Source organism: Phyllobates terribilis, unplaced genomic scaffold, assembly GCF_046119375.1.
Source record: "Phyllobates terribilis strain yellow unplaced genomic scaffold, ASM4611937v1 Scaffold_4__5_contigs__length_816908805, whole genome shotgun sequence".
Classification (NCBI taxonomy): Eukaryota; Metazoa; Chordata; class Amphibia; order Anura; family Dendrobatidae; genus Phyllobates; species Phyllobates terribilis.
In genome coordinates, this window is record NW_027362764.1 from 543,840,407 (window position 1) to 543,866,575 (window position 26,169).

Consider the following 26,169-nt stretch of genomic DNA (forward strand, 5'->3'; position numbering starts at 1 on the left):
CCCATTATTGGGGAGTGGGTCCCCCTTAGTTTTCGCCTTTGCATTGAAAAGCAAAAGCTGACTAAAATTAGGAGGAAATGCAATGCCCGTTGGAAGTGTTGTGGAGGTTAGAGGTAATTAAAAACAACATTTCAATGCCCCTTGGAAGAGCTGTGGAGTTCAGAGTGGTTTAAGAAGACGCTGTTAATGCCCCTTTGAAGAGACGTGGAGGTCACAGTAGCTTAACAAGACAGATTTAATGCCCCTCGGAAGAGACGTGGAGGTCACAGTAGCTTAACAAGATGGTTTGAATGCCCCTTGGAAAAGTGGTGGAGGTCACTGTAGCTTAACAAGACAGTTTTAATGCCCCTCGGAAGAGACGTGGAGGTCACAGCAGCTTAACAAGATGGTTTTAATGCCCCTCGGAAGAGACTTGGAGGTCCCAGTAGCGTAACAAGACGGTTTTAATGCCTATCGGAAGAGACGTGGAGGTCACAGTAGCTTAACAAGACGGTTTTAATGCCCCTTGGAAAAGTAGTGGAGGTCGCATTAGCTTAACAAGACGGTTTTAATGCCCCTTGGAAAAGTAGTGGAGGCCACAGTAGCTTAAATAGACGGTTTTAATGTCCCTCTGAAGAGACGTGGAGGTCACAGTAGCTTAACAAGACGGTTTTAATGCCCCTCGGAAGAGACGTGGAGGTCCCAATAGCTTAACAAGACAGTTTTAATGCCCCTCGGAAGAGACGTGGAGGTCACAGTAGCTTAAAAAGACGGTTTTAATGCCCCTTGGAAAAGTGGTGGAGGTCAGAGTAGCTTAACAAGATGGTTTTAATGCCCCTCGGAAGAGACGTGGAGGTCACAGTAGCTTAACAAGACGGTTTGAATGCCCCTCGGAAGAGAGGTGGAGGTCCCAGTAGCTTAGCAAGACGGTTTTAATGCCCCTTACAAGAGCCGTACAGTACAGCATCTTAAAAACATTATTCCAATTTTTGGGGAGTGGGTCTCCCATAGTCTTTGCTTATGCCTTACAAACAAAAGCTGCCAAAAATTAGGACGGAGGAACTTGCAATGCCCTTGACAAGAGCCATGCAGTACAGCATATTTCAAACATTATTCCCATTATTGGGGAGTGGGTCTCCCATAGTCTTTGCTTATGCCTTCCAAGCAAAAGCTGCCAAAAATTAGGATGGAGGAACTTGCAATGCCACTTACAAGAGCCATGCAGTACAGCATATTACAAACATTATTCCCATTATTGGGGAGTGGGCCTCCCATAGTCTTTGCTTATGCCTTCCAAGCAAAAGCTGCCAAAAATTAGGACGGAGGAACTTGCAATGCCCCTTACAAGAGCCATGCAGTACAGCATATTACAAACATTATTCCCATTGTTGGGGAGTGGGTCTCCCATAGTCTTTGCTTATGCCTTCCAAGCAAAAGCTGCCAAAAAATAGGAGGAAATGCAATGCCCGTTCGAAGACTCGTGGAGGTTAGAGTTAATTATAAACAACATTTCAATGCCCCTTGGAAGAGCTTTGGAGTTCAGAGTGGTTTAACAAGACGCTTTTAATGCCCCTCGGAAGAGACATGGAGGTCCCAGTAGCTTAACAATACCGTTTTAATGCCCCTAGGAAAAGTGGTGGAGGTCGCAGTAGCTTAACAAGACGGTTTTAATGCCCCTTGGAAAAGTGGTGGAGGTCACAGTAGCTTAACAAGACAGTTTTAATGCCCTTTGGAAAAGTGGTGGAGGTCACAGTAGCTTAAGAAGACAGTTTTAATGCCCCTCGGAAGAGACGTGGAGGTCACAGTAGCTTTACAATACGGTTTTAATGCCCCTTGGAAAAGTGTTGGAGGTCCCAGTAGCTTAATAAGACGGTTTTAATGCCCCTTACAATAGCCATACAGTACAGCATCTTAAAAACATTATTCCCATTATTGGGGAGTGGGTCTCCCATAGTCTTTGCTTATGCCTTCCAAGCAAAAGCTGCCAAAAATTAGGACGGAGGAACTTGCAATTCCCTTTACAAGAGCCATGCAGTACAGCATATTCCAAACATTATTCCCATTATTGGGGAGTGGGTCCCACATAGTCTTTGCTTATGCCTTCCCAGCAAAAGCTGACAAAAATTAGGATGGAGGAACATGCAATTCCACTTACAAGAGCCATGCAGTACAGCATATTACAAACATTATTCCCATTATTGGGGAGTTGGTCTCCCATAGTCTTTGCTTATGCCTTCCAAGCAAAAGCTGACAAAAATTAGGATGGAGGAACTTGCAATGCCCCTTACAAGAGCCATACAGTACAGCATATTACAAACATTATTCCCATTATTGGGGAGTGGGTCTCCCATAGTCTTTGCTTATGCCTTCCAAGCAAAAGCTGCCAAAAATTAGGAGGAAATGCAATGCCCGTTCGAAGACTCGTGGAGGTTAGATTTAATTAAAAACAACATTTCAATGCCCCTTGGAAGAGCTGTGGAGTTCAGAGTGGTTTAGCAAGACGCTTTTAATGGCCCTCGGAAGAGACGTGGAGGTCCCAGTAGCTTAACAAAACGGTTGTAATGCCCCTTGGAAAAGTGGTGGAGGTTGCAGTAGCTTAACAAGACGGTTTTAATGCCCCTTGGAAAAGTGGTAGAGGTCACAGTAGCTTAACAAGATGGTTTTAATGCCATTTGGAAAAGTGGTGGAGGTCACAGTATGTAACGGGTCTGGGAGGCGGAACCTCTGAGCTACTATACAAGGGGCGGTCCTTGTAAGGGAGCGGGTGGCGACCAGGGAAGACTGGCAGGCAGTCACAGCAGGTGACCGGGACAGTCTCTGAGTGAACGGGCTGGAGGTCACGGCAAGTGACCGGGGCAGTCTCTGGATGAACGGGCAGGAGGTCACGGCAAGTGACCGGGGCAGTCTCTGGATGAACGGGCAGGAGGTCACGGCAAGTGACCGGGGCAGTCTCTGGGTAAAGGGTAGGTACGACCTGTGATGGCTGAGCCTCCAGGTAGGCTAGCAGGCAGATGGTAGATGTGTGCTCCCAGGTGAGCAAGCGAGAGTCTCTGGATAAACGGGTGGTCACAGCATGTGACGGCGGAGCCTCCAGGTAGGCCAACAGACAGGCAGCAGATGAGCGCTCCCAGGTGAGCGGGCAGGAGTCTCTGGAATGGCAGGTGGTCACAGCACGTGACGGCGGAGCCTCCAGGTAGGCCAACTGACAGGCAGCAGATGAGCGCTCCCAGGTGAGCGGGCAGGAGTCTCTGGAATGGCAGGTGGTCACAGCACGTGACGGCGGAGCCTCCAGGTAGGCTAGCAGGCAGGTAGCAGATGTGCGCTCCCAGGTGAGCGGGCAAGCTGCTCTATAGACAGACTGACAGGAGTAGGAAGGCAGACCGGACCTCAGGCTAGCAAGCATTTCGGAGGAATGTCAGGCAGGAAACAGACAGCAAACTGGCAGGATTCTGGCAGGTAACTGGCAGGTAACTGGCAACGGGTCCTGAGGGCTGAAGCAGAGTAGTGAACAGTGCAACAACATTGCTCGGGCACCTCCATTTTGGAGGAGGTGCCTTATATATGGTGAAGTCCTCCGGCCATTGGCCGGGGACTCCTTAGGACGGCGCGTGCGGCCCCTTTAAGAGGGAGGGAGAGCGCGCGCCCTAAGCACAGTGGCCGGGAAGGAGCGCGCGCTGCCAGCAGAGCGGGAGGAGGACGCTGGGCTCGGAGCAGAGGGGTGAGGGGAACAGGTCCCTGCCTAGCAGAGGGCAGGGACGCCGACGCTACAGTACCCCCCCCCTTTAGGCCCCCCCTTTTTTAGGCCAGAGAGAAATTTAGCTATGATGAGAGGGGCATGGATGTTCTCCCGGGGCTCCCACGTTCTCTCTTCAGGACCAAACCCCTTCCAATCTACTAGAAAAAAGGTCTTCCCTCTTACCCTTTTGGTGGCCAGAATGTTCTCTACCTCAAATTCGTTTTCAGCAGAAACCGGAGCAGGAGGCGTACCTGTAGACTTGGAAAAAGAGTTAAGTACCACAGGTTTGAGGAGAGATACATGGAAAGAGTTAGGGATCCGCAAGTTGGCCGGGAGTTTCAATTTATAGGCCACCGGGTTGATCTGACTGATGACCTCCAGAGGACCGATGAACCGAGGCCCTAACTTATAGGAAGGAATCTTGAGCCGGACATACTTGGATGAGAGCCAAACCTTATCCCCTGGACGGAATTGAGGAGGATCCTGACGTTTTTTGTCAGCATGTCTTTTCATACGCTCGGATGACAGAAGGAGTGCGGACCGGGTATGGAGGAAAATTTGTTAACAAGAGATTCCGCAGCCGGATTGTCCACCGAAGTGGAGACGGGAAATGGGATCCGAGGATGCTGACCGAAGACTACAAAAAATGGGGATTTGGAGGAAGATTCGCTCTCGTGATTGTTGTAAGAAAATTCGGCCCATGGCAGGAGATCCACCCAGTCTGAATGGTGGGCATTAACGAAGTGCCGGAGGTAACTGGTCAGGTTATGATTGATCCGCTCCACTTGACCATTAGACTGTGGGTGGTAAGCGGAGGAGAAGTCCAGGGTGACGTCTAGCAGTTTACAAGTGGCTCTCCAGAAGCGTGAGGTGAACTGTACCCCACGATCCGACACTATGTGGAGGGGCAGTCCATGAAGATGGAAGATGTGGCGGATAAAGTCTTTAGCCAGCTCGGGTGCAGACGGGAGGCCTGGCAGGGGAACGAAATGAGCCATCTTGGAAAAGCGGTCAGCGACCACCCAAATGACCGTACAACCGGCAGAGACGGGGAGATCAGTTATAAAGTCCATTGCTATATGCTGCCAGGGGGCAGCAGGTACTGGAAGCGGAAGGAGGCGATCGGCTGGCAGATGTCTCGGAACCTTGTTGCGGCCGCAGGACACACAGGCAGAAACAAAGTCTATTACGTCCTTGTGCAGGGTAGGCCACCAGTAGTGCCGGGTAATAAGCTGGAGGGTCTTTTTCTGACCGGCGTGGCCAGCTAGTTTAGACGAGTGACCCCAGTGTAGGATCTTCTCCCGATCAGGTACTGATACGAACGTCTTACCGGGAGGGAGACGATTTAGACTCACGGGAGCCACCTGCATTACTCTGGCGGGATCGATGACGTGTTTCGGTTCTTCCTCGAGATCAGACACCAGAAAGGATCGGGACAAGGCGTCCGCCTTGATGTTTTTGTCAGCCGGGCGAAAATGAAGAATAAAATCAAAGCGAGCAAAAAACAAGGACCACCGAGCTTGGCGCGGGTTAAGTCTCTGGGCATGCTGGAGGTAAGCCAAGTTCTTGTGGTCAGTGTAAATTATTACCGGGTGAAGAGCCCCTTCGAGCAGGTAACGCCACTCCTCCAATGCCAGCTTGATGGCCAATAACTCTCGATCTCCTATGGAATAGTTGCGCTCAGAAGAGGAGAAGAGTTTGGAGAAGAAGCCACAAGTTACCATTCTCCCAGAAGATGATTTTTGGGTAAGTACCGCTCGGGCTCCAGAGGAGGAGGCGTCAACCTCCAGGAAGAACTGCTTGTTGCCATCTGGGCGATGCAGCACCGGGGCGGAAGAGAAGGCCTGTTTTAAGGAAAGAAAGGCCTCCTCTGCTTCAGGCGGCCGCTCTCTGGGATTAGTGCCCTTATGGGTGAGCGCGGAAATTGGGGCAGTCCGGGAAGAGAAGTGCGGTATGAAGAGGCGGTAGTAGTTGGCGAAGCCCAGGAACCGCTGAATGGCCTTCAACCCCTCCGGTCGGGGCCATTTCTCGATGGCAGACAGTTTCTCTGGATCCATTCATAGGCCGGTCTGAGAAATAATGTAGCCCAAAAACGGAAGCGAGGTCTGCTCAAAGGGGCACTTCTCATATTTAGCGAAGAGGTGATTCTGCCTGAGCCTGAGCAGGACCTGACGAACGTCCCTCCGGTGAGTCTGGAGATCCGGAGAGAAGACCAAGATGTCGTCCAGGTACACCACTACGCAGGAGTAGAGAAGGTCCCGGAAGATGTCATTGACCAACTCTTGAAAGACGGCAGGAGCGTTACAGAGACCAAAGGGCATTACCAGATATTCATAGTGGCCGTCCCGGGTGTTGAATGCAGTCTTCCATTCATCCCCTTGACGGATACGGACCAGGTTGTACGCCCCACGGAGGTCCAGTTTGGTGAAGATTCTAGCCCCCCTCAGACGATCAAATAATTCTGGAACGAGCGGAAGGGGGTACTTATTCTTCACCGTGATCTGGTTAAGGCCTCTATAGTCTATACAGGGATGGAGAGAGCCGTCCTTCTTTTTTACGAAAAAGAAGCCTGCTCCCGCCGGGGAGGTAGATTTCCGGATGAATCCCCTGGCCAAATTCTCCTCAATATATTCGGACATCGACCGGGTCTCAGCAGCGGACAATGGGTAAATACGCCCACGGGGAGGCGTAGTACCGGGTAACAGGTCGATAGGACAGTCGTATGGTCTATGAGGGGGTAATGTCTCTGCCTCCTTTTTATTAAAGACATCAGCAAATGACCAATAGGGAATCGGAAGTCCAGGTAGATTAGTTGGGGTAGGAGAAGGACGGGCGGGATGAACAGGAACCAAACAAGTCTTATGACTGTCCTGTCCCCAGCGAAGGACCTCTCCGGTCTGCCAGTCAAGCACGGGTGCATGTCTCTGGAGCCAAGGTAGACCTAGTAAGAGGGCGTGAGAGAGTCCAGGCAGAACATGAAAAGAGATGCTCTCAGAATGCAGCATTCCCACCTGCAGAGTTATGGATTCGGTGATGAGTTGGATGGGACGTGGTAAGAGGCCCCCATCCACAGCAGCGACAGATAAAGGTATAGCCAGAGGTTTGGTGGGAATGCGGTATTTTTCTACCAGGGCCTGTGAAATAAGATTCCCGGCCGCTCCAGAGTCAAGTTGGGCTAGTTCGAAATAACGATTCTCCCCGCAGATAATTGAGACTGACAGCAGCAGAGATGGAGAGGATTTATTCTTGTCTAGGTCGACCTCTCTGAGCGAACCTAGACACAGGCGTTTCCCGACCTCTCCGGGCAGGTACGGATCCGGTGCTCCTTACTGCCACAGTAGAAGCAGCTCCCCTCGGCACGGCGTAAGTCCTGACGGGTTTTGACTATCTTGGTCTGGTCGACCTGCATAGGCTCAGGAGAGTGTACCTGGGGAGAAACGGAGGAAGTGACGGGTTTCTGAAAAGTAGGAGCTAGACGTGGAAACCTCCTCTCACGGGTGACTTCTTTGGCACGCTCCTGGAACCGTAGGTCAATCCGGGTGGCAAGAGTTATTAGGTCATCGAGAGTGGTAGGAATGTCTCGACCGGCGAGTTCATCTTTAATACGGCCGGACAGACCCTCCCAGAAGACAGATACCAGAGCGTCGTTATCCCAGGCCAGCTCCGAGGCAAGGGTACGGAACCGTATGGCATATTGGCCCACGGTGAGACTTCCCTGACGGAGGCGTAGCAGAGATGATGCGGATGAGGTCTTCCGTCCGGGTTCGTCGAAGACTTTCCGGAAAGCCGTGAGAAAGGCAGGCAAGTCGGACACCAGGGGGTCTCCTCTCTCCCATAGAGGATTTAGCCAGGCCAGGGCCTCCCCGGTGAGATGGGACATGATGAAGGCAATTTTGGCCCGGTCGGAGTTAAACTGGTGGGACAGGAGTTCAAAGTGCAGGGTGCACTGATTTATAAAGCCCCGAGCCTGAGCGGAGTCGCCTCCGAAGCGAGGAGGTGCAGAAAGCCGGGGTCCGGGGTAGGATACCATAGTATTAGTGGGCAGCGGAGCTGCCGGATTGCGAGTCATGGCACTGGCGGTGGTTGCTGGGGAGCAGTCAGAGTGTCCAGGCGAGAATTGACATTCCGCAGGTGACCCAGGATGGACTCCTGTTGGGACCTCTGACGGGACAGTTCATGACACAGGTCCGAGAGTGAGGGAGCTTGGGTGCCACCGGGTTCCATGGCCCGAGCAAACTGTAACGGGTCTGGGAGGCGGAACCTCTGAGCTACTATACAAGGGGGCGGTCCTTGTAAGGGAGCGGGTGGCGACCAGGGAAGACGGGCAGGCAGTCACAGCAGGTGACCGGGACAGTCTCTGAGTGAACGGGCTGGAGGTCACGGCAAGTGACCGGGGCAGTCTCTGGATGAACGGGCAGGAGGTCACGGCAAGTGACCGGGGCAGTCTCTAGATGAACGGGCAGGAGGTCACGGCAAGTGACCGGGGCAGTCTCTGGGTAAAGGGTAGGTACGACCTGTGATGGCTGAGCCTCCAGGTAGGCTAGCAGGCAGATGGTAGAAGTGTGCTCCCAGGTGAGCAAGCGAGAGTCTCTGGATAAACGGGTGGTCACAGCATGTGACGGCGGAGCCTCCAGGTAGGCCAACAGACAGGCAGCAGATGAGCGCTCCCAGGTGGGCGGGCAGGAGTCTCTGGAATGGCAGGTGGTCACAGCACGTGACAGCGGAGCCTGCAGGTAGGCCAACAGACAGGCAGCAGATGAGCGCTCCCAGGTGGGCGGGCAGGAGTCTCTGGAATGGCAGGTGGTCACAGCACGTGACGGCAGAGCCTCCAGGTAGGCCAACTGACAGGCAGCAGATGAGCGCTCCCAGGTGAGCGGGCAGGAGTCTCTGGAATGGCAGGTGGTCACAGCACGTGACGGCGGAGCCTCCCGGTAGGCTAGCAGGCAGGTAGCAGATGTGCGCTCCCAGGTGAGCGGGCAAGCTGGTCCATAGACAGACTGACAGGAGTAGGAAGGCAGACCGTCGGACCTCAGGCTAGCAGGCAGGCAGGAGGAATGTCAGGCAGGAAACAGACAGCAAACTGGCAGGATTCTGGCAGGTAACTGGCAGGTAACTGGCAACGGGCCCTGAGGGCTGAAGCAGAGTAGTGAACAGTGCAACAACATTGCTCGGGCACCTCCATTTTGGAGGAGGTGCCTTATATATGGTGAAGTCCTCCGGCCATTGGCCGAGGACTCCTTAGGACGGCGCGCGCGGCCCCTTTAAGAGGGAGGGAGCACGCGCGCGCCCTAAGCACAGTGGCCGGGAAGGAGCGCGCGCTGCCAGCAGAGCGGGAGGAGGACGCCGGGCTCGGAGCAGAGGGGTGAGGGGTAGAGCAGGGACGCCGACGCTACACAGTAGCTTAACAAGACGGTTTTAATGCCCCTCGGAAGAGACGTGGAGGTCACATTAGCTTAACAAGACGGTTTTAATGCCCCTTGGAAAAGTGTTGGAGGTCACAGTAGCTTATCAAGATTGTTTTAATGCCCCTCGGAAGAGAAGTGAAGGTCACAGTAGCTTAACAAGACGGTTTTAATGCCCCTTGGAAAAGTTGTGGAGGTCGCAGTAGCTTAACAAGACGGTTTTAATGCCCCTTGGAAAAGTGGTGGAGGTCGCAGTAGCTTAACAAGACGGTTTTAATGCCCCTTGGAAAAGTGGTGGAGGTCACAGTAGCTTAACAAGACGGTTATAATGCCCCTCGGAAGAAACGTGGAGATCACAGTAGCTTAACAAGATGGTTTAAATGCCCCTTGGAAAAGTGGTGGAGGTTACAGTAGCTTAACAAGAAGGTTTTAATGCCCCTCGGAAGAGACGTGGAGGTCCCAGTAGCTTAACTAGACTTTTTTAATGCCCCTTGGAAGAGACGTGGAGGTCCCAGTAGCTTAACAAGACAGTTTTAATGCCCTTTGGAAAAGTGGTGGAGGTCACAGTAACTTAACAAAACGGTTGTAATGCCCTCGGAAGAGACGTGGAGGTCCCAGTAGCTTAACAAGACGGTTTTAATGCCCCTCGAAAGAGACGTGGAGGTCACAGTAGCTTAACAAGACGGTTTTAATGCCCCTCGGAGGAGACGTGGAGGTCCCAGTAGCTTAACAAGACGGTTTTAATGCCCCTTGGAAAAGTGGTGGAGGTCACAGAAGCTTAACAATATGGTTTTAATGCCCCTTGGAAAAGTGGTGGTCACAGGAGCTTAACAAGACGGTTTTAATGCCCCTTGGAAAAGTGGTGGAGGTCGCAGTAGCTTAATAAGATGGAATTAATACCCCTTACAAGAGCCGTACAGTACAGCATCTTAAAAATATTATTCCCATTATTGGGGAGTGGGTCTCCCACAGTCTTTGCTTATGCCATACAAGCAAAAGCTGACAAAAATAAGGACGTAGGAACTTTCAATAATGGCAACACGGACCACGGTCACCCTGGTGGTATAGTAGTGGTGGAGGCTGAGGATAAGGAGAAGAACATAAAACAGCCGAAATGAGGAAGTGTATACCCATGTGTGGGTGTGAAGCGGTGCATGTGAATACACCTCCCGAAATAACACAGTGGATTTGACTTTATGTTACTCTGCTGTCATTTGGTGGTGATGAGAAATCTGGCCCAATTCAGCCCTTGTTCATTTTGATAAGGGTCAGCTTGTCAGCATTGTCAGTTGACAGGCGAGTGCGCTTATCAGTTATAATTCCCCCAGCGGCACTTAAAAACAAGCTCTGATAACACGCTAGCGGCAGGGCAAGCCAGGACCCCCAAGGTGTACAGATCGAGTTCATTCCAAGTGTCCAGCTTGGATACCCAATAATTAAAAGGCACAGAGGAATCACGGAGGATGCTGGTACGGTCGGCAAGGTACTCCCTCACCATCTTTTGAAACTTTCCACTCCTTGTGAGAGTACTCCGTGCCTCAGGGTCTGTCCGAAGGGAGGGTCTGAGAAAACTGTCCCAGAACGTTGACAGTGTTCCCCTGCCTCTGCTGGATTGGAGTTGCGTCTCTCTCGCATGTACGCCTTGGTTGGGCAACGAACTGTGACCTCTGCCACTAGCGTGTTCAGATGGGAATTTTTTTAACAGTTCTGCAGCAAGGGCCTTCTGGTACTGCCCCATTTTTGTAGACCTCTCCACCTCAGGAATAAGAGAGTGAAAGTTCTCCTTGTAGCGGGGGTCTAAAAGTGTCACCAACCAGTAATGACTGTCACCCAACATTTTGATAACAGGAGGGTCACGGTTAAGGCAGCGTAACATAAAATCAGCCATGTGTGCCAGACTGGTAACGGGAAAGACTTCCGTGTCCTCACCAAGATGACGACTGACCATGCTCTCCTCCTCCTCCTCCTCCTCCCCCCTGTCCTCAGGCCACCCACGCTGAACTGACGGTATTACAGTTGTACAGGTACTACCATCTACAGCGCATGATACAAGCTCCTGTTCTTCCTCCTCCTCCTCCTCATCCTCTCACTCATTGTCCCCAAATGCATGTTGGGATGAGATGAGGCTGGGCTGTGTGTAATCGACAGCTACGGCTTCTTGATCCATTTCATCATACTCTGGCTGCAATGCATCCTCTTTTATTCTCTGCAGAGAGCGTTGCAAAAGACAGACAAGTGGAAAGCTGACGCTAATGATGGCGTCATCGCCACTCACCATCTTGGTGGACTCCTCAAAGTTTGTCAAGATGGTACATATTTCAGACATCTAGGTCCACTCCTGAGGTCTTATGTGTGGAGTCAGACCTGAATATCGATGGCATTGTTGCAGCTAGTACTCCACAACTGCTCTCTTCTGCTCACAAATCCTTTGCAACATGTGGAGGGTAGAGTTCCAACGTGTGGGGACATCACACACCAGTCGGTGTGACGGAAGCTGCAAACGCTGCTGCAACACAGCAAGGGCGGCGGAAGCTGTAGCCGACTTGTGAAAATGAGCTGACAGGCGGCGTACTTTGACGAGCAGATCTGGCAACTCGGGGTACGATTTAAGAAACCGCTGAACCAAAAGGTTAAGCACATGAGCCGGGCATGGTACGTGTGTGATCTCGCCACCAGGTTCCAGCCATTGTCACACACGACCATGCCTGGATGTAGGTTCAGCGGTCTCAGCCACAGATCTGCCTGCTCTTTCACAGCTGTCCACAACTCACAAGTAGTGTGAGGTTTCTCACCTAAGCTTATGAGTTTCAGCACAGACTGTTGCCGCTTGGCGGAGGCAGTACTGCAGTGCTTCCAGCTTGTAACTGATGTGGTGATATCTGAGATGGAGGCTGAACATGAGGAGGAGGAGGAGGATGATGCTCAGGAGCTGTACACTGTGGGGGCAACTCTGACTGACATAGGGCCCGCAATCCTCGGTGTGGGGAGGATGTGTTCCGTCCCAAGGTCCGACTGGGTCCCGACTTCCACTATGTTTACCCAGTGTGCCGTCAGGGAGATGTACCATCCCTGGTCACAAGCACTTGTCCACGTGTCCGTTGTCAGGTGGACTCTCCCAGTAACTGCGTTGTTGTGGGCATGGCAGATGTTTTGGGACACGTGCTTGTGTAGTGCGGGTATGGCACACGGGGCAAAATAGTGTCGGCTGGGGACCGAGTACCGAGGGACGGCCACCGCCATAAGGTTGCGGAAGGATTCCGTCTCCACCAGCCTAAAAGGCAGCATTTCCAACGCAAGCAGTCGTGATATGTGCGAATTTAGGACTGTGGCCTGTGGGGCGTTAGCTGCGAATTTCCGCTTTCATTCAAAGGTCTGATATATGGACAATTGAATGCTGCGGTGGGACGTGGACGTGGACGTTGATGCTGTTTCTTGAGAAACTGCCATAACAAGTGAAGACTGAGAGGAGGGGGCATCTTTGTATGCAGTATGGACAGGGGATTGCCTTGCACGCACAACAGGGGGTTCTATTGCACGCACAACAGCAGAAGAAGCAGTGGTGACACCCGCTGACACTGTTCGTGGACCCTGGGGTTCGCCCCACAAAGTTGGGTGCTTTGCTGCCATGTGCCTGATCATGCTGGTGGTGGTCAGGCGGGTAGTTTTGTCACCCCTGCTGATGCTGGCATGGCAGGTGGTACAAATGGCCTTTTTGGGGTTATCAGCTGAGTCTTTAAAAAAATTCCAGACTCTGGAAGACCTACAGGTTGTACTGGCAACGTTCCTCGTGTTGGTGTTATGAGGAACTATTGCCTGCCTTCTGTGTGCGGCCACCACACTGCTTCATCCTGCCTATTGGGGTACTCTGCCCCCCTCCCCCTGTGTGCTGCTGGCCTCACTCTGCATGTCCTCCTGCCACGTTGGGTCAGTTACTAGATCATCCACCACCTCCTCCTCTTCCACTTGCGCACCACGATCCTCCACCTCACTTCCTGGCAATTGTGTCTCGACATCGTCCACCTCTTGTGACAAATTGCCAGCGTCGACTTCCTGTGGCCGTGGCTGTTAAAATATTTGGGCATCGCTACATGGGATCTCCTCATCCACCACTTCAAATGGAGCAGGCGAGGGGCACAAATCTGGAAATGGACCATTGAACAGCTCTTCAGAGTGTCCAAGTGTGGGATCAATTGCTGTCTGACGACACTCGGCATGGTGGGAGGAAGGAGCATAAGGGTGAGGAGGAGTATGCGGTCGAGACTCACGGCTACTAAGATTTGACCGTGTGGAAGACAGACTGGAGGTGGTGGTGCCCAGGTAAGTGGAAGTATTATCTGCTATCCAATTAATAACCTGTTCACACTGATCAGTTCGCAATACTGGTGTTGTTCTGTGCTTCCCTAGTAATTCAGTCAAGAAGTGGGAGCGAGAAGATGTGGTTTTTGGTTGTGGCACATTTTCACCTTGGTCACGGCCCCGTCCTCTGCACGCACCATCACCAGAACGTCCAGTTCCACGTCCCTTGCCACGCGCCTTGCCCATTGTAAATGAATTAAAATAGCTTACACTCGCACTATCAATGGAAAAAGGGTAATAAAAAGTAGATTAGAACCGTGGAAGAGGAAAACCACAGTTCTATTTCTCTGGCCTACACCCGACTCTTTTAAACAATCTGAACAATCAGGGATAAATTATTACTCTTTTTCTTTAAGGAAAAAATAACAAAAGCTGGATAATAGAGATTTTTTACCGTGGAACGGCAAAACCACAGTTATAATTTACTTGTGTATACCAGACTTTTTTAAATAAATATATATCTGCAGCTGAACAATGAGTGACACACTCAAACTGTTTTTTTTAGATACAAATGTCCCAAAAGTGGATAATACAGAGGTTTGAACCATGGAACTGCAAAACCACACTTCTGTTTCTCTGGCCTACACCAGACTATTTTCAACAGATATATTTGCGTCTGAAAAATCAGGGAGACACTATTACTTTTTTTTTACGGCAAAAAAATGCAAAAAGCAGGATAATAGAGATTTTTTACCATGGAACAGCAAAACCACAGTTATAATTTACTGGTGTATACCAGACTTTTTTAAATATATATATTTGCGGCTGAACACTGAGCGACACACTCAAACTGTTTTTTTTTAGATGCAAATGGCCCAAAAGTGGATAATACAGAGGTTTGAACCGTGGAACTGCAAAACCCCATTCTGTTTCTCTGGCCTATACCAGACTATTTTCAACAGATATATTTGCGTCTGAAAAATCAGGGAGACACTATTAGTTTTTTTTTTAAGGCAAAAAATGCCAAAAGCAGGATAATAGAGATTTTTTACCGTGGAACAGCAAAACCACAGTTATAATTTACTGGTGTATTCCAGACTTTTTTAAATATATATATTTGCGGCTGAACAGTGAGCGACACACTCAAACTGTTTTTTTTTACATACAAATGGCCCAAAAGTGGATAATACAGAGGTTTGAACCGTGGAACTGCAAAACCACACTTCTGTTTCTCTGGCCTACAACAGAATATTTTCAACAGATATATTTGTGTCTGAAAAATCAGGGAGACAATATTAGTTTTTTTTTATGGCAAAAAATGCCAAAAGCAGGATAATAGAGATTTTTTACCGTGGAACAGCAAAACCACAGTTATAATTTACTGGTGTATGCCAGACTTTTTAAAATAAATATATATTTGCGGCTGAACAGTGAGCGACACACTCAAACTGTTTTTTTTTAGATACAAATGGCCCAAAAGTGGATAATACAGAGGTTTGAACCATGGAACTGCAAAACCACACTTCTGTTTCTCTGGCCTACACCAGACTATTTTCAACAGATATATTTGTGTCTGAAAAATCAGGGAGACACTATTAGTTTTTTTTTACGGCAAAAAATGCCAAAAGCAGGATAATAGAGATTTTTTACCGTGGAACAACAAAACCACAGTTATAATTTACTGGTGTATACCAGACTTTTTTAAATATATATATTTGTGGCTGAACAGTGAGCGACACACTCAAACTGTATTTTTTTAGATACAAATGGCCCAAAAGTGGTTAATACAGAGGTTTGATCTGTGGAACTGCAAAACCACACTTCTGTTTCTCTGGCCTACACCAGACTATTTTCAACAGATATATTTGTGTCTGAACTGTCACAGACACACTTTTTTTTTTTTGGGGGGGGGGGACACCAAAAGGTTAATAAGATGAGTATTTGTACAGTGTGAAGGAGGAAAAAAAAAGAGGATTTAGATGAAAAAAAAGGATTTTTCCTGGCCCCCGAGAAATGGAGCTAAGTCTAGCAATTTCAGCAACAGGAGCACTGAGGACTGTAATGCAGTGTTTGCTGGTATAACCACTGCATCTCCTATACAGCCTGCCTGCCTGCCTGCCTGATATCTGGGATGGATATTAGTCCTGAGAAGGACTGTTTGTTTGATCTGGCAGCCTTTACAGACCCTACACTAACTATTTTGCAGTATATATCTCTCCCTAAATCAGCAGCGCTGTCCCTACACTGTCTGATCCCAGCCGTCTGTGTCCAAGATGGCAGTGCCCGGTTTTAAATACTCGAGGTGACGCTGTGCGGCCAGCCAATCAATGTAATGCCCACAACCAACATGGCTGCAGCATTACAGTGACTGGCTGGAAAACCCTGCATGTTCATTGGCTCTGTAAAGAGCGCCAAACATGCAGGGCGGAGACCCAAGCTCCCGCCCGAGTAACCCGGAAATGCTCGGTGCTCGCCGAACATCCCGAGTAGCGTGATGTTCGAGCGAGTACCGAGCAGTGTCGATCATGTTCGCTCAACACTAGTTAGGAACCAAACAAAGTATATTTTTAGTGTGGATGATTCCTGTATAACATAGGAGATATGCTCCAAGATATTTCAAACTCAAATCTAGCCTGCTGTATCACGTTGGGGACAGCAAAAAATAGATTTTTTTACTCTGCATAAGCTCTGCATACAGCTGAATTTCACCGCCATTAAAGGACTAGGTGGCTTATAGCAGAGTGTAACGCGTTTGTGAGAGAAAAAATTTTTTTTTGTTCTCTGACTAGCAACAGAAAAATATCATTTTTTTTACTCTGAAAACAGCTGAAGTTTAATGCCACTAAAATAGTAGGTGGCTTTTAGCAGAGTGTTTCACGTTTCTCACAGAAAAAAATATTTTTTGTACTCTGCCTAGCAAGACAAAAAATCTATTTTTTTACTCTGAAAACAGCTGAAGTTCAACGCCACCCAAATAGTAGGTGGCATATAGCATGTTACGAGTCCAGGTCGTGGAACCTCTGTGCTTCGGTGCAAGTAGGGACCAGAGGGGCATATCTAAGTGCCTACATGGCCTGACCAAGGTCGCATGGCGGCTCAATCGACTCTGTGAACCAGGGAGGGACCAGGCAGGTGGACCAGGTGCCACTCTGGAACCGACCTTGTGTGAGAGCAGGTGACTCTCACAGGTCAGATGGCAGGAACTGACCGGTACAGCGGTTGAGCACAGCAGGAAGGCTGACAGGTGGACCAGGTAGTTAAGCAGGCTAGTTCGGCAGATAGCCAGACGGGTGCTCCGGGTAGGCGAGCAGGCGGGCACAACAGGTAACTGGCAGGTGCTTTGGGTAGACTGGCTGGCGGGCACGACAGATAACAGGCAGGTGCTCCAGGCAGGCAGACTGGCGGGCATGGCAGGTTACAGACAGGTGCTCCAGGTAAGCAGGCTGACGGGCACAACTGTAGACAGACTGGAGAACAGAACTGTTAGACAGGCTGCGGGCTGGACTGACAGAAGACTGGCAGGCAGGACTGACAAGCAGCGGGACCTGAGGGCTGGAGCAAGTGTTTAGCACACGGAACAACAACCCTGCACAGGCACCTCCATATTAGAGGAGGTGCCTAATACAGGGGAAGTCCTCCGGCCATTGGCCGGGGACTCTATAGGATGGTACGCGCGGCCCCTTTAAGAGGGAGGTAGCACACACGCCCTAAGCACAGAGCCCGGGAAGCTGCGCACAGAGCGTGCCATAGCAGCAGGGGAGCAGAAGGACGACAGACCTGGACCGCGGCGGTGAGGGGAACGGCGTCTCTGCTCGGCTGGAGGCAGGGACGCCGATGCTACATATCAGAGTGTATCACATTTGCGACACCAAAAATCTTTTGTGGACTCTGCCTAGCAAGACAAAAAATCTATTTTTTCACTCTGAAAACAGCTGAAGTTCAACGCCACTAAAATAGTCGTTGGATTATAGCAGAGTGTATCACGTTTGTGACACAAAAAAATCTTTGTGGACTCTGCCTAGCAATAGAAATTTTTTTTCCTGTGCATACTGCTGAATTCCACCCACCAAAAAATGACAAAGTGGGCTACTATAGCTTGCACTATCACATTAGCAAATGAAAAAAAAGGTTTTGTGCTCTGCACTGAGAAGCTCTGCCGAGTCTGCATACAGCTGAATTTCAACCACACTAAATCAAAAGGTAGGTTACAAGGGCTTGCTTGTTTGCTTTATCACATTAGCAAGTGAAATAATAGATTGACGGGTTACTCGTGCATACAGCACAATACCAAGCAGGGCACAGCACAGTTCTATGCCAAGGGCCCTGCTGTTTCTATCTGAATCTCAGTAATTGCACACACAAAAATGTGCTGCAAGGTCGATTTCACAGGCATACAGGACTTAACTACACTATGTGACTTCCAAACATGCACCCATCTATCTAGCTAATATCTTTCATTACACAGGAGCAGGGTGCAGGCGCAGTGTCTATCACCAGCAGTGTGACATGCATAAAATGGCGCTGAGGGAACATGGCCACTTGTTATATAGAGAAGACATGTGATTTCGGAAGCCCCTGTGTCTGGACAGTGTGGATGCTTCCTGCTCTCTGATTGGCTAGCCGTGCTTTCCTCACTTAAAGCTCCAGGAAAAAAAAAGATTACAAGCGCGCCTCTGCTCTGACCTCTTCTGAGCTCTCCCCAGCCCCTTCACTCATCTAACACGTCCCCCCGCTCATCATACACAGGTACTATGATAGCCAAAATCTTAAAAACACTGTAATTGCCCCGCAATCACGTTCCCGCACTTATTCACTGAACGTTGCCAACTTTTCCCGAATTCAAGTAAAAATGCTCGACTTTCCAATCACGAATCCGAATGTGCCACATCTGTGCCGAACTTAACTTTTGAGACTAGATTTTGAACATATTTGCTTATCATTAGTCACAAGTCCTGCCCATCAGCAACCCTGTCACGTGATCGCGGGGCGCCAATAAGGTGTAGCACTGGCAAACGGATGATCGCAGCTTCAAGTCTCATAAAAGGACTATTAAAGCTAGCAAAAAGTACAAAAAGTTTTAAAAATATTAAAAAAAGAAAAAAACACAAAAGTTCAAATCACCATCCTTTTGCCCCATTGAAAATAAAACAAAAAAAATAAAAATACACATATTTGGCATTGCTGCATTCACAAATATCCGATCTATCAAAATATAAAGTAAATTAATATGATTTGTAAACTGTGTAACGAGAAAAAAAATCAAAACGCCACAATTACGTTTTTTTAGCCACCGCAACATTGAAATAAAATGCAATAATAGGCGACGATCAAAACATTGTATCTACCCCAAAATGGTATTAAAAACATCAGCTAAGGGTGCAAAAAATAAGCAATCACCCAGCCCCATATCCCGAAAAATGGAGACGTTATGGGTCTCGGAGAATGGCGATTTGAGCAATTTTATTTTCTTACAAATTTCAGATTTTTTTCACCACTTAAATAAAAGAACTGTGACGACACAGCTTTTAATCTTAATTATCTAGATGTGTAAATTCAGTAGGCCAGGAGCCATACACCTTTATCTTTATGTTGACTTTTGAGCTTGTGTTCTTCTTTGGTTGATCAGCAGACTATTGTTTGAATAAGCCGGGATGTTGATCACTTGAGTTGATATTTGTTAATTGATGAATGGCTGCTATTTACATCTTATATCAGCTTCTACAACGTATTGTCTGCTAGTTTTGCAAGACATCAACTTAAGGCCCCATCACACATAACGAGATCACTAGCGAGATCGCTGATACGTCACGGGTTTTGTGATGCAATAGCGACATCGCTAGTGATCTCGTTACGTTTGACAGGTAGCAACGATCAGGCCCCTGCTGTGAGATCGTTGATCGTTACAAAGCTTCCTGGACCATTCCTGGGTCGTTGCGCTCCCGCTGGGCAGTGTACATCGCTGTATTTGACACCTAACCAACGACCTCTTTAGCGATTCAGAGCTGAGACATGTAGGCGTGCATAAATTGGACTTTTCCGCGCCCCTCTTCCCTGATTGGAAGTCGCTACAGCGTTCTCATTTCCGGCCGCGCATAAAGAAGGCATCAGAATAGCGATTCCATCCTTTGTTTCTGACCTCGTGCTTGATTGCAGATCCTAGCAGAATTCTCCGGGCTGTTAATATTCGTTCATTCGACTAGTCCTTATTTTTGCGGATCATTGTAGCGTTCTCCGGCTGTGACTCCACTTTGAAGAATTCAGGCATCTTTAGCAAGGTAGGTATTATTTGGGGTCTCAAATGAGTTTCCATTTTTTATTCATTCAGAGGACATCTACCAATTATCTGCTATCATTGCTTTTCAGGGAGGGGGGGGCTTGGCTTCTGTCTGTATATATATGCTTTTGCATGGATACATATTTTAGGGGTCTCGTGCACACACACTCACACAACACGTTTTCTGACATGCTGTCCTGGTCAACTACTTCGGAGTTTTTTTGGCACGCTCACTAACAGAATGGAACACGGTTTTCCATGATATTTTTCATGTACAGTTTAAATACTTGCGTTAATTGTTTTGTTGAAAGTGTTCTCATCTTTTCATTTTATGTTTGCAGTTTGCACATCATGGACGACGGGCAGTGTGCTATTGTGGTTGCTGCATTGCTGGTTGAGGAAGCTCGGCGTCAAGATGAGGCAAGGGAGCTACAGAGGCGTTCCAAACGAAAGCGTCGCATGTGGACCAGAGAGTGCCTGCAGAAGAGGTCTGAATTGTCCCACATGCAACTTGTAAGAGAGCTTCAGGAGAAGAATCCTCATGATTTCCGCAACTATCTGAGGATGTCAGAGGAATCATTTAAATTGTTACTGGAAAGAGTTACGCCACGTATTCAACGGAAGGATACAGCGATGCGTGCTGCCGTTCCGGCAGATGAAAGATTGGCAGTCACACTGAGATTCCTGGCCACCGGACGCTCACTCCAAGACTTGCATTTTTCTGCAGCCATTTCAAGGCCCATGCTCAGCGTTCTAATTCCGGAGACATGTAATGCGATTTACCACAGTCTACGTAGTTACATACAGTTTCCCAACATGGAGGAGGAATGGAAAAAGATTGCCTCTGATTTTGAGCAGCTGTGGCAGTTCCCTAACTGTGGTGGGGCTCTGGACGGGAAACATGTCCGAATCACTCAGCCACCAAATAGCGGATCCTATTTTTATAATTATAAGGGCTATTTCAGCATCATCATGATGGCCCTTGTTAACGCCAATTACGAATTTATAAATGTAGATGTTGGCATGAACGGCAGGGTTTCTGATGGTGGTGTTTTAGAGCACACACTTTTTGGAGAACGATTGGACAACTGTGACCTACACTTGCCTCCCAACTCAGAGACTACAGGTAACCTTAATTTTGTTTTTGTCGGCGATGAAGCCTTCCCACTTCATCCCAATCTTATTAAACCGTTCCCCCAAAAAAGTCTTACCCAGGAAAGAAGAATTTTCAATTGTCGTTTGTCAAGGGCACGTCGTGTTGTAGAAAATACCTTCGGTATCATGGCCAACCGCTTCAGAGTTTTTCATACGCCAATTAACATGAAGCTTACATCAATAGACTCTGTTGTTTTGGCCTGTTGCACGCTTCACAACTTTCTGCGTCGACGTGATGCAATTACGTACTGTCCGCCTGGCTTCGTGGACTCTGTGGACCTAGCCAATGGGGAAGTGGAGCTCGGAGAATGGCGTGCAAACGATCCTGCAATTGCAGGCCTTCAACCAGTGGGATATGGCAGAAACACCCAGGATGCGAAGACCTGCCGTGACAACTACTGCCAGTATTTTAACGGTCCTGGTGCTGTTACTTGGCAGCATCAGAACTTATAGTGGGCAACTACTGACAATTATACACTACTTTCAGTTTTGTACTGATTTGTCTAATAAACTGTGTTTTACTTTGCAAAAGCTTTGTTTCTCATTGTTTCAGTAGTAAGGGCCCGTATATACATACGTGTACTCCAGGGGTGTACATAGGAATCATGGGACCCCATAGCAGAAGTTATAATTGGGGACCCCCACAAAAAAATTAAAAAAATGTAAATAATTGTTGGGGACACAGAAGAGCAGATCTCACAACCTTCCAGCCTTTGCATAGCAACTTTCTTCCTTGCTGAACTCCTAGATTCCTCTTTCATAGCCCCATAAAATGTGATGCCAACAAAAGTGTCCCCCTTAACACAGTATGATACCCCGATGGTGAATTCCTCCTCTTTAGCCTCCACAAGCACAGTGTAGTGACCCTACTGTCAGGGCTGTGGAGTCGGAGTGGGAGTCGGTATAAAATGGTCCGACTCATAAAATATATAATAAATTGGGTACAGTAGTTCAATGCAGTTTGTGTGGAATATTTTTTTCAAAAGAATTTGGGAAATTTATGAAATGTCCAATAAATGTTCTATTCCTGAATGGGTCTGGACTTTTAGCTGAGATGAATCTGTGCTATAGGAAATTTATCACTTACACATGAGCCATGTATGAGGGAGTCGGAGTCGTGGAGTCAGAGTCATGGAAATTGAGGAGTCGGTTTGGCTTGCCGACTCCACAGCCCTGTATACCAGGATGGGAGAGCATATACATATGCATATGTGGCACCCCAGGGGTCTGGTTACCACAGTAATAGAAATATTACGTCTGAGAGCAAGTGGGAGGTTCTCTGGTCAGGAGCCCTTAAACATGCAACACTTCCTGTCCCAGGCCATATAGGGGAGGAACCTGCCCTATATAAACTGGATCTGGGGCGGGGTTAGTCAGTCAGAGCCTGGAGTTTGTTCCAGAGACAGGGAAAGCAACAGCTAGGAGCTCTGTAGGAGCAGGAGCTGAAGACCAGGGACTTGAGCTAAGCAGAGCTCGCACTGGCAGAAGAATCTAAGAACCGGACACAGGAGTCCGAGGCTGTGGGGACTTATACACCCAACAGCAGAAATCCGCCGGCAGGGGATTTCAGGTCCTCTGGCCATAGAAGCCCGGAGGCTCAGTCACGAGGAAGGGACCAGCACTGCCATCGAGGAGCGGAGGCTATCAGAAGGCCCCAAGTCACCAGCCATACGGGTGAGCACCACATGGTATACTCAGAGACGTGGGCTACTTCTACCTGCTTATAGCAAGGTAGCCAGGAAGAGTGCAGATAGACGGGGAGGCCTACAACTCCACCTGGCCTGGAGGACTCCTGTTTGCTCACGGACTGACCAGGCCCCTTATGCTAGCCAGTTCTCCCGGGAGGGTCTGCCTTAATATCATCAGTAAAGACCCTGAACTGCACTGCAAAGACTCTGAGTCGTTCCTGATTTCTCACCGCATACAGCACTACTAGTACTGGGACGCCCGGGCACCATCACTCCCATCATCTACATTACCTGCCCTGAGGCTATACTCTTCCCGTGGGGAGTTATCCCATCCTTTGCTGCGCATCCCACACCAGACTCAGTGGTCTGCCTCGCAGCGGCGGTACACCCTGACCGCAATCCACTGGTGGCGTAGTCAGACATTAAATCATAAAAACCCCTATAAAAGACTGCCACCGTTTGACCACCCTGAGCCACGGGACCGGGTCACCGCCACGGAGACTACAACCCCCAGAGACCCAGCTCTGGGTAATCCCCACACGTGCATACACGGCCCAGGGGGCGCGTCACATACATATACATAATGCACTCGCTGTGGTCCTCCACACAGTATAATGTGCTTGACATGGTCCTCAACATAGTATAATGCACCGGTTATGGTCCTCCACACAGCATAATGCACTTCCCATGGTCCTCCACACAGCATAATGCAGCCCCCCATAGGGTAAAAGGCAGCCCCAGTCCTCCAGTATTATCAGTACTGACTGATTTACAAAAATAAATAAATACATACTTACCGCTCCTCGTTCCCCGCTGCTTCAGTGTCTGCAGCCCGTCTCTCTCATCACGACAGCAGCTGGCAGCTCCACTGTCTGACACAGCGTGGTGCATCGTAGCAGCGTTGTCGCTGTTTGATTAACGGCCGCCCACCAGCACTGTACTCAGTAATGGCTGCGCGTAGTGTGCTGTGCGGCTGTATCTTGTAGTAATGATGCAGCAGGGGCGACACAAGCACAATTAAAGGTGCAGTGTCGCCCCTGCCATCATTACTACAAGACACAGCCGCACAGCGCGCGGCCATGTCTGAACACAGTGGCAGTGGGCGGTGGCGGCAATCAAACAGCGGAGCATGGGGTACAGAAGGGGGGAGACTGCTATGGGGTCCGCTGGCTCACGGGCCCCCTACAGCCACGGGCCCCATAGCAGTTGTGTGGCCTGCCGCCAATGGCGGTACGCCACTGGTGTACTCATATGTATACAGATACATCCATATACACATACATATTCAGATACATAAAAATCTACACCCATATTCACACTTTTATACAGATAACTACATATACACATACATAGTCACAGACACACAAGTATGCATACCTATCTAAAAATATAGATATATATTCCTACTTAAAACCACCTAGACACCAGTGTTCCTGTGTGACCGTCAGACTGGAGACACTGCTGCGTTCTACAGATGACGCATGATTAATATAGCGTTTCCAGTCTGACAGAGATGCTAATAATTCAGGTCGCAGCTCGTGCGCAGTAGCGTCCTCTGATTAACGCGCGGTTTTATGGGCGACGTTAATGCGTTGTGGCCGTGGTTACCGACGTTGATACGTCGTGGGCGTGTTTAACGACGTAGTTGCGGCCTAGCTCATCAGTAGAGGTAGCAATATGGCAGCAAGGACAAGAGCATCTCCATGGGGTGATGCCGAGGTGCGCTACCTCGTAGCACAGCTGGATGCACTGGATTATGAGTGCCATGAGCACTCTGAACATCCAGTGCTCCATAAACAGGTGGTGCTGCAGAGGATCGGTCGGGGCCTGGTCCGGAGATTTGGGGTGCAGCGCTCTGCTACCCAGATCAGGAAGAAGCTGGCGGATCTGAAGTACAGATCCGCCGACCGTATCACCAGCATCCGGTCACACACCCTGCCCCATCGTGGTGAGTGGTTTTAAAATACCTTAGCACAGTATATGGCAGCACATTAGTTACAACTGCAATTACAGTGCAGTACCTTAGGTATGTAATGTTATTTGTTTTCCAGCACCTGCAGCCCCAGAGCCCCAGCAGCAGTCCTGTACTGGTTCACCAGTATCACTCCGTGATATGGGTGCAGCTTCGTCTTACGGTAATGCTTTCACATAAAATACGGTCCATACAACTTGGAAAGTATAGGGCTGTCATGTACTATGAAGTGTTGTATCTTTCCCTAGCCGGTGATGCCAGGGGATCCGGGTGGTCCTTAAGCTCGTCATCACCCGAGCAAAACGAAAACCATAAGTGTTAAATAACAAACATGTACCTGATAGACTGTGTGCCCATGATGCGTTTTTTAAGGCGTTTCTGCAGCGTTTTTACAGCTGTGGAAACGCATTAAAAGCGCATGGTAGAAGGGCAGCAATGTTCCCCAATGATAATCCGCATGTGCTGTTTACATGCTGTGGAAATTTCCGCTGCGGATTATCATTGCGGAAAAAAACGAAGCACTACCAATTATTTTGCGGAAGCGCTTTTGTTGCGCCGCCATTGACTTGCATTATAACGCGCCAAATCCGCAATACTGCATCTGTACTTGTGTAATTAGCGCGTTCTAATGTGCAGATGGTACCCGGGTGTGGTGCATCGTGGGCACATAGCCTTAATTTGATGAATATACAGAATTATTTGTCTTAAGTTTAACAATTACCTCCGTAGAAATCCCAACATTACAAGATCTCCTGGCGTCACAACGGAGACTAAGCGAAGAAATCCACCAGCACGGAGTGATGCTGGCAAGATTTGTGGCAGCCCATGAGCGTCGCGGCAGCCAATAAAATACTTTTTTTTGTTGTTGATATTTTTTGGTTGGTTGTTATATTTATTTTATTTTTATAAAAAAAAGTTAAAGTTTATATCCACTGTTGTCTACACTTTGTTACAAACAAACAAGATGTTTCATCACTCACACCCATTATATGTACGTATCTGTATAGATCAGAGGTCTCAAACACGCGGCCCGCGGGCCGCATGCGAACCCTCCGGCTGCTTCATGCGGCCCGCAGGCACAGATCACGTAAGTATCGCGGCTCTTTCCAGCAGCCGCCGACATCAGCGCTGTAGTGCAGAGTATTGCTGTGCGGAGACCGGCTCTCTGCACAGCAACACCAGTGCCAGCCGCCGGCCTATCAGAGGCCAGCAGCTGACCTCTGCGCCCCAGCGCAGCGGCGTATGACGTCACTGCCATGCGCAGATGTCAGCTGCTGGCCTCTGATAGGCCGGCGGCTGGCACTGGTGTTGCTGTGCAGAGAGCCGGTCTCCGCACAGCAATACTCTGCACTACAGCGCTGATGTCGGCGGTTGCTGGAAAGAGCCGCGATACTTACGGGGTCTGTGCCTGCGGGCTAATTGAGGTTATCAGCTGATGTTGTGCGGGGGCAGGAAAGCCGACTCCGAATACTGTCTTCTGAGATGTGTATCTAATCCTATCCTGTGTGATACTGCCTGACGAGTTGTGCATCTAATCTTATCCTGTGTGATACTGTCTGCTGAGCCATGTATCTAATCCTATTCTTTGTGATACTGTCTGTTGAGTTGTGTATCTAATCCTATCCTGTGTGATACTGCCTGACGAGTTGTGTATCTAATCTTATCCT